General features: G+C 33.6%; 1 long non-coding RNA gene across 7 annotated transcripts in view; it reads right to left on the reverse strand.

Moving 5' to 3' along the window:
- The window catches only part of LOC132491000 (uncharacterized), a 209,875-nt gene that overhangs the window by 171,875 nt on the left and 24,309 nt on the right, over positions 1-13,691 (reverse strand). For 2 of the 7 annotated variants that reach the window (XR_009532626.1, XR_009532631.1), the window contains exon 2: positions 6,270-6,352. The exons of the other annotated variants lie outside the window; for them this stretch is intronic. This is a non-coding gene — a long non-coding RNA (uncharacterized LOC132491000). The remainder of the gene's footprint in view (positions 1-6,269; positions 6,353-13,691) is intronic. 7 annotated transcript variants of the gene reach the window in all.

The following is a 13,691-nucleotide window of genomic DNA, read 5'->3' on the forward strand; positions in this document are numbered from 1 at the left end:
GTAAAAGTTTAAAATTTTAATTTTAAAAATTAAAAGAAATTTTAATTCATTTTTATATTTAATTCCAGTAAGAGCAGAGGCCATAATCTACAGTGAATTGGCTCTCAAATTTGTTGAGACTCTCTTGGTACTAATTATTATAAATATTATGTTTCCTTGAGGTGAAAACAAAAGTATTTCCAACAGTTGGATACCAAATTCTATACATTTGGTTCGATATGGTTAACTTTTAGCTTTTCTGTATAAGTCTATGGTCTATTTCAAACTAAGGTTCAATGTTCATTTGTTTCCCATAGGGATATCCAGTTGCTCACAGAACCATTTTCTTATCCAGGTGAATTGCTTTGAAATCTTTGTCAAAAATCAATATACATGTATATATTTATAGACTCTCTATTATGTTTCATTAATCTGTATTTCTATCCTCTGGTAACAGTACACTCTCTTGATTATGGTAACTTTTAGTAAGTCTTGAAATCAGGTAGAATAAATCTTCCAAATTTGTTTTCCTTTCCTATTTAAAAAAATTTTTTTCTTTCACTGTTTTAGGTTGTTAGTTGTTTCATAGATATTTTGCAAATCATTTATCAATTTCTTTTTAAAAACTGCAGGAATTTTCAATGGGGTAACTTTGAATCTATATGTTGATTTGGGTAGAACTGAAATTCCATAATTTTGAAACTCTTCCGAATCATGAAGATGGCATATGTCTCCATTTATTTAGTTCATCTTACTTTCTCTAAATATTATTGAGCTAGTAATCTAGAAAACTTGTATGTCTTTTAAAAGAATTTATTCCTTTATGTTTAATGTTTTGATGTTATTTACTAAATGTTGAGGTGAGTATATAAAAATTACAATTGGGTTTTAATATTAATCTTGTATCCTATGACCTAGATAATTCATTTCTTAGTTCTTCTTGCTTATTTGTAGATTTCTTCAGATTTTTGTATAAAATAAACATACCATTGGTAAAAAGATAACTATTTTTCCCTTACAGAACTTTATATTTTTATATGTTTTCTTTGCCCTATTGCAATGACTGGAACTTCCAGTATTATATTTAACACGCATGATTTGAGTAATCTGAGTAAGGACTCTTGCCTTTTTCCAAACATTGCAACAAAAGTTTGATATTTCACCATTAAGTATAATGGAAGAGATAAATGATTAAATCGTACCTTGTTTGCTTAAAGGAGTTTAGAGCCCTACACAAATGAATTTGCTATAGTTTAAAGGTATGTTTGAAAACTAGGCATTGAGATTAAAGTTAATACAGTCATAGCACCTAGTAGTATCATTATCAGATCTCCCCAAACCACCATGACAGAGTGGCTTATTTAAGTTAATATATTTGAGTTTTATATCTGAATATAAATATAGGTATAAATTATAGTTTATATTGATATATATATATGTATATTTAAACTTCACAACTTCAGAACACACTCAGCACTAAATTAGCTTTCTATACAATATAATTCTCTCCTAAGAATTAACTAATTAAAATTCTTCCAGCCCACACTTCTGGTATAAGACATTCAATTTATAATGAAAATTAGATTAAATGCAAAATAAACTTATATCACAACAGAGGGGAAAGAACAATTTTCTAATATGAGCTGTTAATTTTTCCCCCATTTTATATGTGTACAAGTATATATTTTATCTATTCAGCATCAAAAACTATGGTTTTTTTTAGAGTTATTTAGTAGATAAAACTCAAACCTTACTCTCTATCCAGTCAAAAGAGTAGTATTGTGAATCATCACATTAGAATGTCTAGGATGTTCCTGAAGGAGGTAATTTTTTTTTTAATTTTCAGTATTTTTAAAAATTTTGCTCTTCTAAGATCCCTGTATGCTTTCATTTATCATTCTCTGTTTACTGTTAATAATACTATCATTCTATTTCAAAGTAATTGAACAGATTCTTGCCACTTGAAACAATAGGAATCAGAGGAAGAATAATCAAGAAGTATAAAGGTAAAAAGTATTCCACCTAGTTAATTCATTTTTCTATGCATAATTAGTGTGTCTGTTCATAAGATACATAAATGAGTTTACCTCTATGTGTCTTCTCAATAGAAAGTAAGAATGACAAAAAACTGTATATATAATTTAAAAAATAAAAGAAAATGCTTCCAATTTTATTGATGAGTCCCAGTCACATTGTTTCTGGAGTGTCAAACAAACTTGAAAGACATAAATACCATATGAACAATACACACTCCTAAAATTTAACACCTGTCTCCCATGAATAGGGGATAACATTTTTTATGTTTATGTGTTAATGCAATATGTTGCTTTTTGTGCTACTACCATGGAATATCTGGAACGGAAATATATACACTTTGAACTTGGCTATAGCATGCCTGTTCTGAGGCTTCATATGCATATTTTTCCAATTAGACTCCTTTCACCTTGCATGTTTTCTGAATTATGAGTGTAACTGCATTGTTTAAATGTGAGTACAATACTAAAAGAAAGAGATTTAGATCAACACAGACATAATAAAGAAGATTTAGCTTTTAGTATATCTTTTTGGGGAATATCAATAAGATAACTAGTGTAACTTTTTGGTACAAAATGTTTAGAAGTCACTGGTAAAAGTAGTGAAAGGTGGGGACAAGTACTTCAGATTAATAGTACAAAGAGCATCACATCTCAAATGAGTTGAGAGTATAGCCTGAAAGATGTAGAAGGTTGCAAAATATCAACCACTTTGCCCCTCCTCTTCCACTTTCTTTAGGTTTGTACAGCCCAAGAAACAAAAGGATGTGTTTGGATTTAAGTGCCATATTTCAAGACAGAATGGGTAAAGATGGAGCAAAGTTCCAGGATTAGATGAAATCATTTTGAGCCTTTATACACTCTATGATCTTCAGAAAGTTTCAGAATATTGTTAAGCCTCAGTTTCACCCATGAAATGCAGATAATAATGAAAACAGCTTTCAGGATACTATGAAGATATATGTGTACAGTGTTTGGTAAACTGAGTTTCAATATAATTGTCAACTATATTTATATAGTGCTTACAAAGCCCCTCATACTAAGCACATTACAACATTTATCCATGTGGAAAGTACTATTGCCATCCCCATTTCACAGAAAAGGAAACAGAGGCACAAAGAAATGGAAAGACTTGGCCAAGGTAACGCTAATAGCAGAGCAGCCAGGACTTGGCACAAGCAGTCTTACATTCTTACCCATTTTATTATAGGTGCTCCTCTCAAGTGAATGCAGCCTTGAGATGATAATCATTTCACCATCTTTCACCACACTTTCCTCAGTGTTTCCTTGAGGTCTAACCTCTGGAGGCACTGGTACATCAACTCCTTATTGTTTCTTATTTACTTACATTCTGATTTTGTCTAAAGTTAATCTTGACTTAAGGATTTGGGAATCAAGTAAGTGCTGTGAGGCAGGAGTGGGATAGACACTTAGCAGTGATGCCATTTCAATAGGTCAACAAGCTGAATTTTTTAAAGACAAACACTTAAGTTAGCACACAACCTCCTAGCGTGCAGTCCCTATGCTGGCAGCTTGTCAAGGTAGGAGGTTGTCATCTTACATCAACAGTGGAAGGAGAAGCATGTTCCTATTTCCATTGCTTGCCTTGCTCCCTCCTTCCTTTCCCTTAATAAAAAGCTATGCTCCTATGTCTCCTTCATAACCTGCCATAATTATGTAACTTCTGGATGGGTCTGGGTCAGGGAAAGGAGGTGGGCTAAAGGAAACACTACCTGCTGCAGTGGGCATGAGACACTCCCTGACTTTTACTAAGTACAGCAGTTATACTTTTTACCTCAATTCCTGAAGTTCAGCTTCATTATGGTTTGTCAGGCCTTTCTAGTTCTTCACTACATAAAGTTTTTAGGCAACTCAGTATCTTCTATTCCCATATTCTTGCCCCATTTTGGAACAAATCCTCCTAAAATTAAGAATTCCCCTTTACCCTTGGAGTATACGTTTTGTTTTACCTTGGATCTGGCTAATACTTATTTGATATCTTTCCTGCTTTACTCAATAACAAATGTGTCTCATGTCTGTGGAGCAAATATTATACTTCCCATATTCCAAGTTCTTAGTTATGTTTCAGCACTGATTTCTTTGATTATATCAATTCACAAATAATCTGTTCCATTGCTGAACTCTTTTTATGATTATGGTCATGACATAATTCAAAATTTAATTGTTCCCTAATGATTTGTTCTATATATAAGCATTCAAACCCTTTCTATGCCTTACATAATAATAGATACATCATGGGTTTTCAATAAATATCTTGTTGTTGAAATACTAGCTATAACTTAAAAAAATAAACTTGTTTCTCATTAAATGAAGGCAGGGAGTTAGAAAATCAGATTTGCTGAAATGGTGAAAAGAGAAAGAAAAGGAGCAAAAGACCAGTTGTGCCAAATGTGTCCATAACAGATGTTTGAAGACTACAAAAGAAGGGACAAAGTCAAGTGAGAGCTCTCTTAACCTAACACCAGCAGTCTTTTCAAGTAGCTGCAATATGTGAAACCATTTTCTCCTCTACTTTGCAAAAGTTTGGAGTGAATTTTGGACACATTCCCCCTCCACCTGGAGAGATGATGGCATTCAAACCTCAACATTTATTTTGTTTAAATTTTACAAAAGAGAGAGAATCTTTTAAAGTACAATTCACTTGTGATGCCCTACACACTTTAGTAACATATTTTCTTCTACTCATTTCTAACATATTAAAAAATTTAGCTAGTTCCCTGAAATGCAGTCATATTAATGCAGAAAATGATCTATCATTTCACAAGACAGAGAAGTAAAAATATATCATCTCAATGAAAATATATCCTTATTTCTGTAGGCTTCAATTTTTTAGTCTCAGTGACCTCAGATATGAAATTTTGGTTCCAGTATTTTCTCTTAGCCTCTGACATCTACAAATGTCAAAATTAATCTGCCTCAACACATACCTGCTTTAAACTTTCTAGTATTGTGTTGTATAAATATCATGGTCAAAGCCAAGCTACAAAGATTGAGTCCTGGTTTTATGTGTTGTATGGCAAATATAAAATTTTTCTTGAGCTGATTCTTAACTGCTTTTCTTTTGCTTAGTCCCACCTACATACCTCATATATTCTACTGAAAAGTTGTACTGAGTTTTCATTTTCTGAGGTCTTGGCTCAATGCCAGGTTTAACTGTCTTGCCAATCATTTGCTATTTATGATTACTAGACTTGATTTACTCTAAGGTAAGGCAAGTATGGATCCATTAGTTTGATTGCTACGTGCATGACCTAATGTTGGACAAATCTGTACTTTCTAACATTTTTGTTAACACAATAAAATGTGTAAGAATCAAATTATCCTAAAGGCAAATCTTAATATAATGTGCACATGCTACTACTGCTACTGATATTGCTTAGAAAATTTTGGCCATCTCCTAGGACATATCCAGGTGATCATGAAGGCAAACAATTATAGGCAGCTTCCAATGTCTAGCAAGGAAAGTGTTGATTTCTGATGTTTTCTGGAATCATTATTTACATTCCATTCAATACAATTTTTGTCTCCTAGATTACTCCTATATTATTATCAAAATTAATCTCAGTGTTGTGATTTCTTATTGATGATTTTCATGGAATCATCAATGAAATTTCAAAACAATAAACTTTCAGATTTAGAGAATTTAATATTAGGGGTTTATCTAGTCTTGGATGACCTCAAAGATCCATATTAGGAAGTAATTTATAATTTAGCTGAAGCATGGCTTAAGTTGCAAGAACTGAAAATATTAGTAATGGTTATCTCCATGATCACTAGCATCCTTAGTCACCATTGCAAAATTACTTTTGTGCTCCTCCTTGTTTTGTATAAATGTCTTGAGAGAAATCAATAACAGATAACAGGTGTCTCAAGAAATCTCATTTGTGCTACAGAATCCACTTGGACACATTTCAGAGTCTATGCAGAATTTCAGAAAGACCCCTTTAGAAATATTTATGAGTTTAGGAAAACTGTTAATTTATGCATTTTGTGGATATGAAGAGGTTTTCATAATCAGCTTCAGGATACTAACTCTATGGAAAAGTTCATATGTTAGACTCTCTGAAGGTATATGCTGAAATATTAATATATCTGGAATTTTATATAATTATAACATTCCTGAGATTAATGCAATTCTGACTACATTATTACATTGTTGTCATTCTTATAGAACATAGCTCTTAAGAAATTGATTAGGACAGTTGCATCAAATGGTAGAAAATACAAATAAAATACCTGTTATGGGTAGAAGATTTTCCTTATCCAGAATGCAGCTTTCCTTAGACAATACGATTCCCCCAAAAGCAATCAATAGTACCCTGTGAGAAGAATGTTTTAGTTCAAGTCATGGTTTCCCAGTTCCTTCACACCAAACTACAAACTGCAAAACTCTAATGGTGAAGCTTTCATGTGACTTCTAGAGAAGACGTTCAGCATAGTGAAGAGAGCATGGCTTCTAATCTTTGAGTTGTGAGTTAGCATCCTGACTCTATCACGTACTGCTCTGCAGTCTCAAGTAAGCTATTTAACTGCTGTGAAATCCATTTGTCTTATCAGTAAACTGGAGGGGAATAATGCCATTACCAGGATAGCTGAGAAAGTATAATTAATAGAAATAATGCATGTAAAACCCTTGACATAGAGTTGACACAAGGTTAGTTCTTTCTAACATTTTAGGTTGCCTAAGTCAGAATTTGACTCCACAGTGAAAGTTGCTGTTTTTAATCTCTGTATCCACAGCCCTTAGCACAGAGTAGGCGATGCAAATTGCGAAAGTATTGCTAGAGTCTAGTTGTTTCCATGGTTACTGTTGAGACTACCTGCTGTATATACACATACATTCTCATTCGTAAGGTATTTTAAAATGACATTGTTGACTTTGTTAATTATATAATGTATATTTTGTAAAAGATTTTTGTCTCTGGAGAAGACAGAAAATTGTTGAGAAATAAATCTGACCAAAATCTTTCATGCATATTTGAGATCACTGCAAATTATGTTACCTTAAAAAGATATATTTGAGCTACAGAGGCACAAGTTTTTTGAAAAACGTTAATTGCAGGTGTTTTCTGAATTGAGTGTCACAAGGGACAAAGAAAGTGGGCAAAAGAGAAGAAAAAAATTAAATACCTCTATGATCTCACGGAGAGACAAGAGAAACAAATTTAAACATCACCGGCCGTCTTTGTGTGTCAAGATAATTTTATTTATATTGCATTCGTCTGATCAAGGTGCTGGGGGCATCAAATATACAATTAAGATGAGATAATAGCAATAAACAATAGTTAAAACATCATAAAAATCCATATTAAAGATAATAAACACAGGAATAAGGGAGCCTGGGACGGGGTGGGGGGAACATCCATTTAATTCAAATCTAATAATCCACCAATTTATTTCCTGGCATGAGTGTCTGATAATGTGGGATCCATTTGCCTAGAGTAGAGCTTGGAACTGTAGTTGCATTAATCCTCTCTGTCAGGATTAGGAAGCATAGATCTTAATTGGCAGGCACGTGAAGATTCATACTGAACTTAAAATATTCAGACAGCTCTGATTTATCATTGTAACTTGTTATGGTTTAGTAGTGCCACTGGCTGTTGTCATTATCGTGCTGTAGTATTTCAAAAGAGCTTTAGTTAACAATGCTGCTATTCCTATGAAGGCAAAAAAGTGTCTCTAGCAACTTAGATATTAACAAGGCTGGCAGCAAATTGCTGCATTGTTGTTAAGCAAGATCAATTGTTCAAAGAGGTTGCCTTCAGTGATTGTCCAGGAACTGAACTAGAAATGAATGTGTTTGGTTATAAAATCTTCAGAAATATATTGGGTCACAAGGAAAGACATTAGACCCTGAAGCGAAGGGGCTAAAATGGAACAAATGAGGTTTCCTAAAAAGTAAGTCAACAGAAATATAAGTTTTGAACCTGTGAGAACCTTTCAGATCTATAGGTCAGAATGTAGAGGGTACATGATTTTGGTGGGAAAAAAATACATTTTTCTTTTTAGCAATCTCTAAGTGCAATTTATCATTTCTTTTGACTTCATATAGGCAACACATCATAATTGTTAGCAGAGCTGTGACTGTTACCAATAGAAACCATAGATATTTTCATATTAGATTACAGTTTGTTGCACATACCTAAATTGTTTGCATTCATTACTACCTAGAAAATCATGGTAATTATACTTGCACTGTAATGCATTAATAAAGAAACACATATACTACTATAGCACACATTTTAATTTGTAGTGTATTGATAAATGCATTTCAACATATTTTTTCCTTTGTAATCAGATGTAATTGATTTTAGGCATTTAAAGATATTCTGAGAAAGGTCCAAAACTTTCATCAATGAACTGCCAAAAAGTCAATGACACACATTAGGTGAAGAACTCCTCATTCATTGCTAACAGAAATGTATTCTTCTGAGGCTAAGGAAGTCATGGTTAAACAAAACTTCAAGACTAATAAAATATCACCACCTTTCAGAAACTAAAAAAGAGAAAATGCCCTAATTACAAACAATCCCCTCTTTTACAACTCAAGGAAACTAAGGTAGAAGACATGGTGCCAGATAGCATCTTTTCACATAGCAAATACTTCTGTATCAACATAGCAAAATATGCTGGAACAGTGCCTGTTTTGCAGCCATCTCAAGTTATACATAGAGCAGCCTGATGGGGTGGAAAGATCACCTACCATAATTGTATTCTTACTTCTATCACAAAGTTGCTATTTGACTTTGCTAGTATCTAAACTTTCAGAACTTATTTCTTCAGTTATGTACTGAGGAAACTGGACACTTTAGCTTTTTCAGGTCTAAAAATCTACTCCACGTGTCAATATTCTCTTGGTTAAAACAATTTTTTTGACTCCCACTATAAGTAGTGGGATTTTTAAAAATAAATTTATTTATTGGCTGCATTGGGTCTTCGTTCCTACGTGGGGGCTTTCTCTATTTTCAGAGAGTGCGGGCTACTCTTTGTTGTGGTGCATAGGCTTCTCATTGCGGTGGCTTCTCTTGTTGCAAAGCATGGGCTCTAGGCACGCAGGCTTCAGTAGTTGTGGCTCACAGGCTCAGTAGTTGTTGTGCACGGGCTTAGTTGCCCCGTGGCATGTGGGATCTTCCTGGACCAGGGCTTGAACTCGTGTCCCCTGCATTGACAGGTGGATTCTTAACCACTGTGCCACCAGGGAGCCCAGCAGTGGGATGTTATTGTATTGATTCTTCTACAATTCAAAATGTTAAGATGACCCACCTTTTCACTATTAGTTTGCATTAATTAGATATTAGCCATAGTCACATGTTTCAAAAATGGGGTAGATATGTCTTAAGATTTTCCAGCTACTTATTAGCTACTCATACAGTTTTCTCCCCAGAATCAGCACGATTTATCCCTGAAGAATTTTAGTCTTTTATCTAGCACAAATTGGCAGGGCAGTTACTTTGATTACTCAAAAATTTCACATGCTACTTGGGAAAAAAAATATGTTTCTGAATTTATTAATAAGATGTTTTCTCCCTTAAAGGGATTTTTCAGAGAGTAACTTAAAAACATACCTATTTAATCTCAGCATTTCTTCCCCCTATCTTTCCCTGGTTGGGCAATGGTACACACATATTGAACTTGGAAACTTGATAAATTAGGAATAACGTTTGAATCTGTGATCTTTTAATTTTTCAAGAAGACATTTAAGCTCTTGAAAAGTTTGTCATATGCATGTGAAGTTTCCTTATGAAATTTTCTATTAACCTACTTTTCCTGTTAACCTACTTAGCATTTTATAAAGAGAGGCTTGAGGTTTTATATTTTTCTAAATATATTAATATAATAAATAGTCTGCCTATAGAATCCAAGTTTATTGTGTTTTTAAATGAAATATTGAGAATAATAAAAAGAGATAAAGTTAAGAGGATTTTTAATTTTTTGAAGTACTTTCTAGTTTCTACAGCTAAACCTCTTCCAATTGTTCTTATCAAATGAATTAGGTTGGGTGTGGAGGAGGTGTTGGGGTGGAATTGAGTCATTTTATAGCATAGTGACTGGGTGACTTTACCAAGGCATTTCTGTTCTTGTGGCCTTACTATCTCGGATAATGCTATTAAAATTAAAGATTTGCCCATAAGCCTAGTAATGAAATAACAAACAAGGACAAGTATTTCTTGAGAGTGACAGGCAGTTGTTTGTAAGTATGCCTTAATTTACAAATTGTTTTCACTTAATTAGTTTAATGTTTGCAAAACGCTTTGAGGATGACAGGAATGAAAGGAATTATATAGATGCTAGAAATGTTAAATAGACTCAAATCTCTCAGAGGTTGAGAGCTCACCAACTGTTCATCTTCCTAGTTGAGGACAGGAGAAATGGCCTTCTAGAATTTCTCCACGGGAGCATAAGCTGACCCTTTCATCTTCTGGCATCTGAGCTTGTTAAGAATTTAAGAACCAACTCCCCCTTTCTTTGTATTTTACTAATTACAAGGGAACCTCTTTGAAAAGCAGAGAGAATATGTATAAATAGTAAAGAAGATAAATAAATTAGAGGACAGGGCACTTGATAGCACTCTTTTTCCCTTTCCAGGTAAGACCTGGGGCAAGTCTTTTCTCTCCTCTTTGTCTCAGATAGGACTTCTGGATCAGAAGGAACAGACTGCGTGAGGCAGAGAAAGAATCATTCCCTTTGATGTGGTCTCACAGTGACAGTCTTTGTACCTGAGACAGCTAATTAAATAGCAAATGAGTTAATTAGGACTTTGAACATTGTCACCTGAACTGCTTTTCCTTTCAGTTATTCTTTCTAGACAAAAAAAAAAAAAACCAAACAAAAAAACTGATTATTACTATGATGTAGAATTCCAGCTACTTTTTTGTTAAACTATGCAAGTGAGCAGATTCATACTAGGATCATTAGTTGATTTTCAACATTATCAAAATCCAGAGAAGCAATCTTAGAAGACTGAAGATATCACTATGATTCTAAAAGTAAAATTAATACTTATGTTTTAAAATGGCCTGTTTTAACTCTACTTCAGGAGAGTCATATAGAATATTAAAAATTAGTCATTTCAATCAAAAAATCTAACTGGGAAGTAGTGAATTTGAAAACACATTTTTCATTTATAATCCTCCCACATAAAATTTATATATTTTGAAGTAACCAAGTCTAGGTCGCATTTTCAAAGCACTCATAATGGAAATTTACATATGTATATTTCTTGATCTTTATTCATAAAAAATGAAACAGGAATGGAAAAATCTTTGATGATGTCTATTATATACTTGGAGACTTTTTATGAGCTGTTGGAAATCATCCTTTTTTTTTTAATAGAATGGCACATATTGTCAAAAGGGAATGATTATTATTATATGCTCCATAGGTGACACAAGCACTGTAATTTACTATTCAAAGTTTGCAGTGGGGAGGGGACTTTAACATTCTATTTTACTAAAAAAACAAAAACAAACAACAACAACAACAAAAACAAATTAGAGGAAAAACCTAAAAGCCTCAGTTTATGTTCCAAAATTCAGAGAAATATTTCACCCCACAATAGCCACATCCCTCAGAAATAAAAGTTTTCTTTGGAAATAGAACAATTCTGAAAATTTAAATATAGGCAAAATTATTTAATTTATTATTTAATTAAGGCCTATCAATAGAAACCCCAATATCTTTGTAATAAATTTGTGCATGCACATGGCTAAAAGCACTTGGGCATTAGGTGAGTTTAGAGAATAGGTCCAGAGTAGAACTAAAGGTTTAATTTAAATTTGTTTGCCATATTTAATAGTGAGCTAAAAAATATGGAACATTTGTTAATGAATAAAAGTGCTTTTCTATTCTTCAAAAGTCATTTTCCTCTGACCAAAAACTGGGCTATTTGTTTTTTTAAATAAGAGTTGTAAAGTGTCAAGAATCTTGGTTGTTAAGAATGTGGGATCTGAAATGAGAATATGGCAGATAATGAACTGTGGAGCCACAACTGACTAGTTAAGGACTGTGGTGAAAATTACCTACCACCGTGTACCTCAGTGTCCTCATCTGTAAAACAAGAATAACATAATACCCTCTATGCCCAGTACAGAGTGAAGAGTTAATAAATGTTAGTCACTACTATTTGCAGCAAAGCCAGTAGAGTGTACTGAATAAGGGCATGGAGACTGGAGCCAGACTGCACAGGTGGGAACCCCAGCTCTAACACTTACTAACCATGTGATCTTGCGCAAGTTATTAAAATCTTACTAGCTAAAAAAAAAAAAAAAAAAAAAAAAATCTTACTAGCTGTAAAAAGAAGTAATAGTGCTTGCTTTTGTATTGTTGTTAAGCATTAAATATGTTAATATATTTAATTCATTTTTAAAAGAACCTAGTGTTTGTTAAGCACTACAAGTGTTAGCTAGTAAAACTTTAAATAGCATTAACCTGTATAATACGGGCAATTATATGAGGTTTTGACGGTGTCTAGGTTTCAGTCTTGTATAAGTGTTTGGATTCATTCACTAAATTAGGGAAAACTGGAAGACTCCTGGTTTGAAGAGAAATTAATCAGTTTGATTACATATGTGCTGAGTCTAGTTCCCTTTGAGACATCCGAGTGCAATATTGAGGAAACATTTAGATATATAGGTTGGGAGCTTATACAAGTGGCCTGAATTAAAGTTAGACAAAATGGTGGTGGTGGTGGTGGTCACTGGGATACAGAGAAAAAACTGAAGCCACAGTCATGGATGACAGTCTACACTAGAAAGCCTGTAGTGGGGGAAGCTAAGGGGGAGAAAACAATGAGATTTTTAATTAAAACTCAAAATATGGTTACTTTACAAAATCCTTTTGAATTCTCTGAGCAGACACCGAGGCCAGGTATCATTATAGATTCTAATGGCCCATGGAGATTGGATCCCAGGAGAAGTGGGATTATTTACGCATATGGATGCAGTCATTGGGAATAGAGCTTCTTGCTGTCTCCTTCACTAACAGGGCATTGGGCAAATGGTTATCAGCTCATTGGTTTTGAGCCACTGCAGGTAGTTCTTGAAATTCTGTGGGCATGGGCTATAATAGATCAGGGACTTAGAAAAGGTAAGGATTGGTGGGGTTCATGTAGTGGGATAGAGACATACAAAATTGTACTAGAGAGCCAAATCTGGGATGGGAGTTTCCACAAATCAGAAATTGCTTGTTTGGGGTTCATGAACACATGCCTTTTGTGGATTCTCTGGATTCTATTCATACTCTGGGTATATGACATTTGTTCAACGTTTGACTGAATTCTTCCCAGTTATGCTTCTATTAGTTTATGTTTCAGAACCATTTTTCCCTCTGTTTTCCTGCCTATCAAAATTCCATTGTTCTATCCTCCTGTTTTTAATGTAATGTAAATTCCTTTGAGGATTTATTTTCTTATAACAAACATTCATGACAATAGAAATTGGAAAATAAAACTATTTCCCCAATAAACATCTCCCTTCAATATACTTTTAATCTTATATGACCTAGATGCACAGAAAAGATACATCGTAGAAATTTGGACTAGATTGAGAGATAGGTGATAGATTTCTGACAATTCAGTCACATGTTATTCAATTTGAAGCTAAATAGCCTGCATGAAAAGAACTAGGGGAGGAAAGTTTCAGGGGTTGTGAAGGTGAATGG

The sequence above is a fragment of the Mesoplodon densirostris genome, chromosome 5, assembly GCF_025265405.1.
Source record: "Mesoplodon densirostris isolate mMesDen1 chromosome 5, mMesDen1 primary haplotype, whole genome shotgun sequence".
Classification (NCBI taxonomy): Eukaryota; Metazoa; Chordata; class Mammalia; order Artiodactyla; family Ziphiidae; genus Mesoplodon; species Mesoplodon densirostris.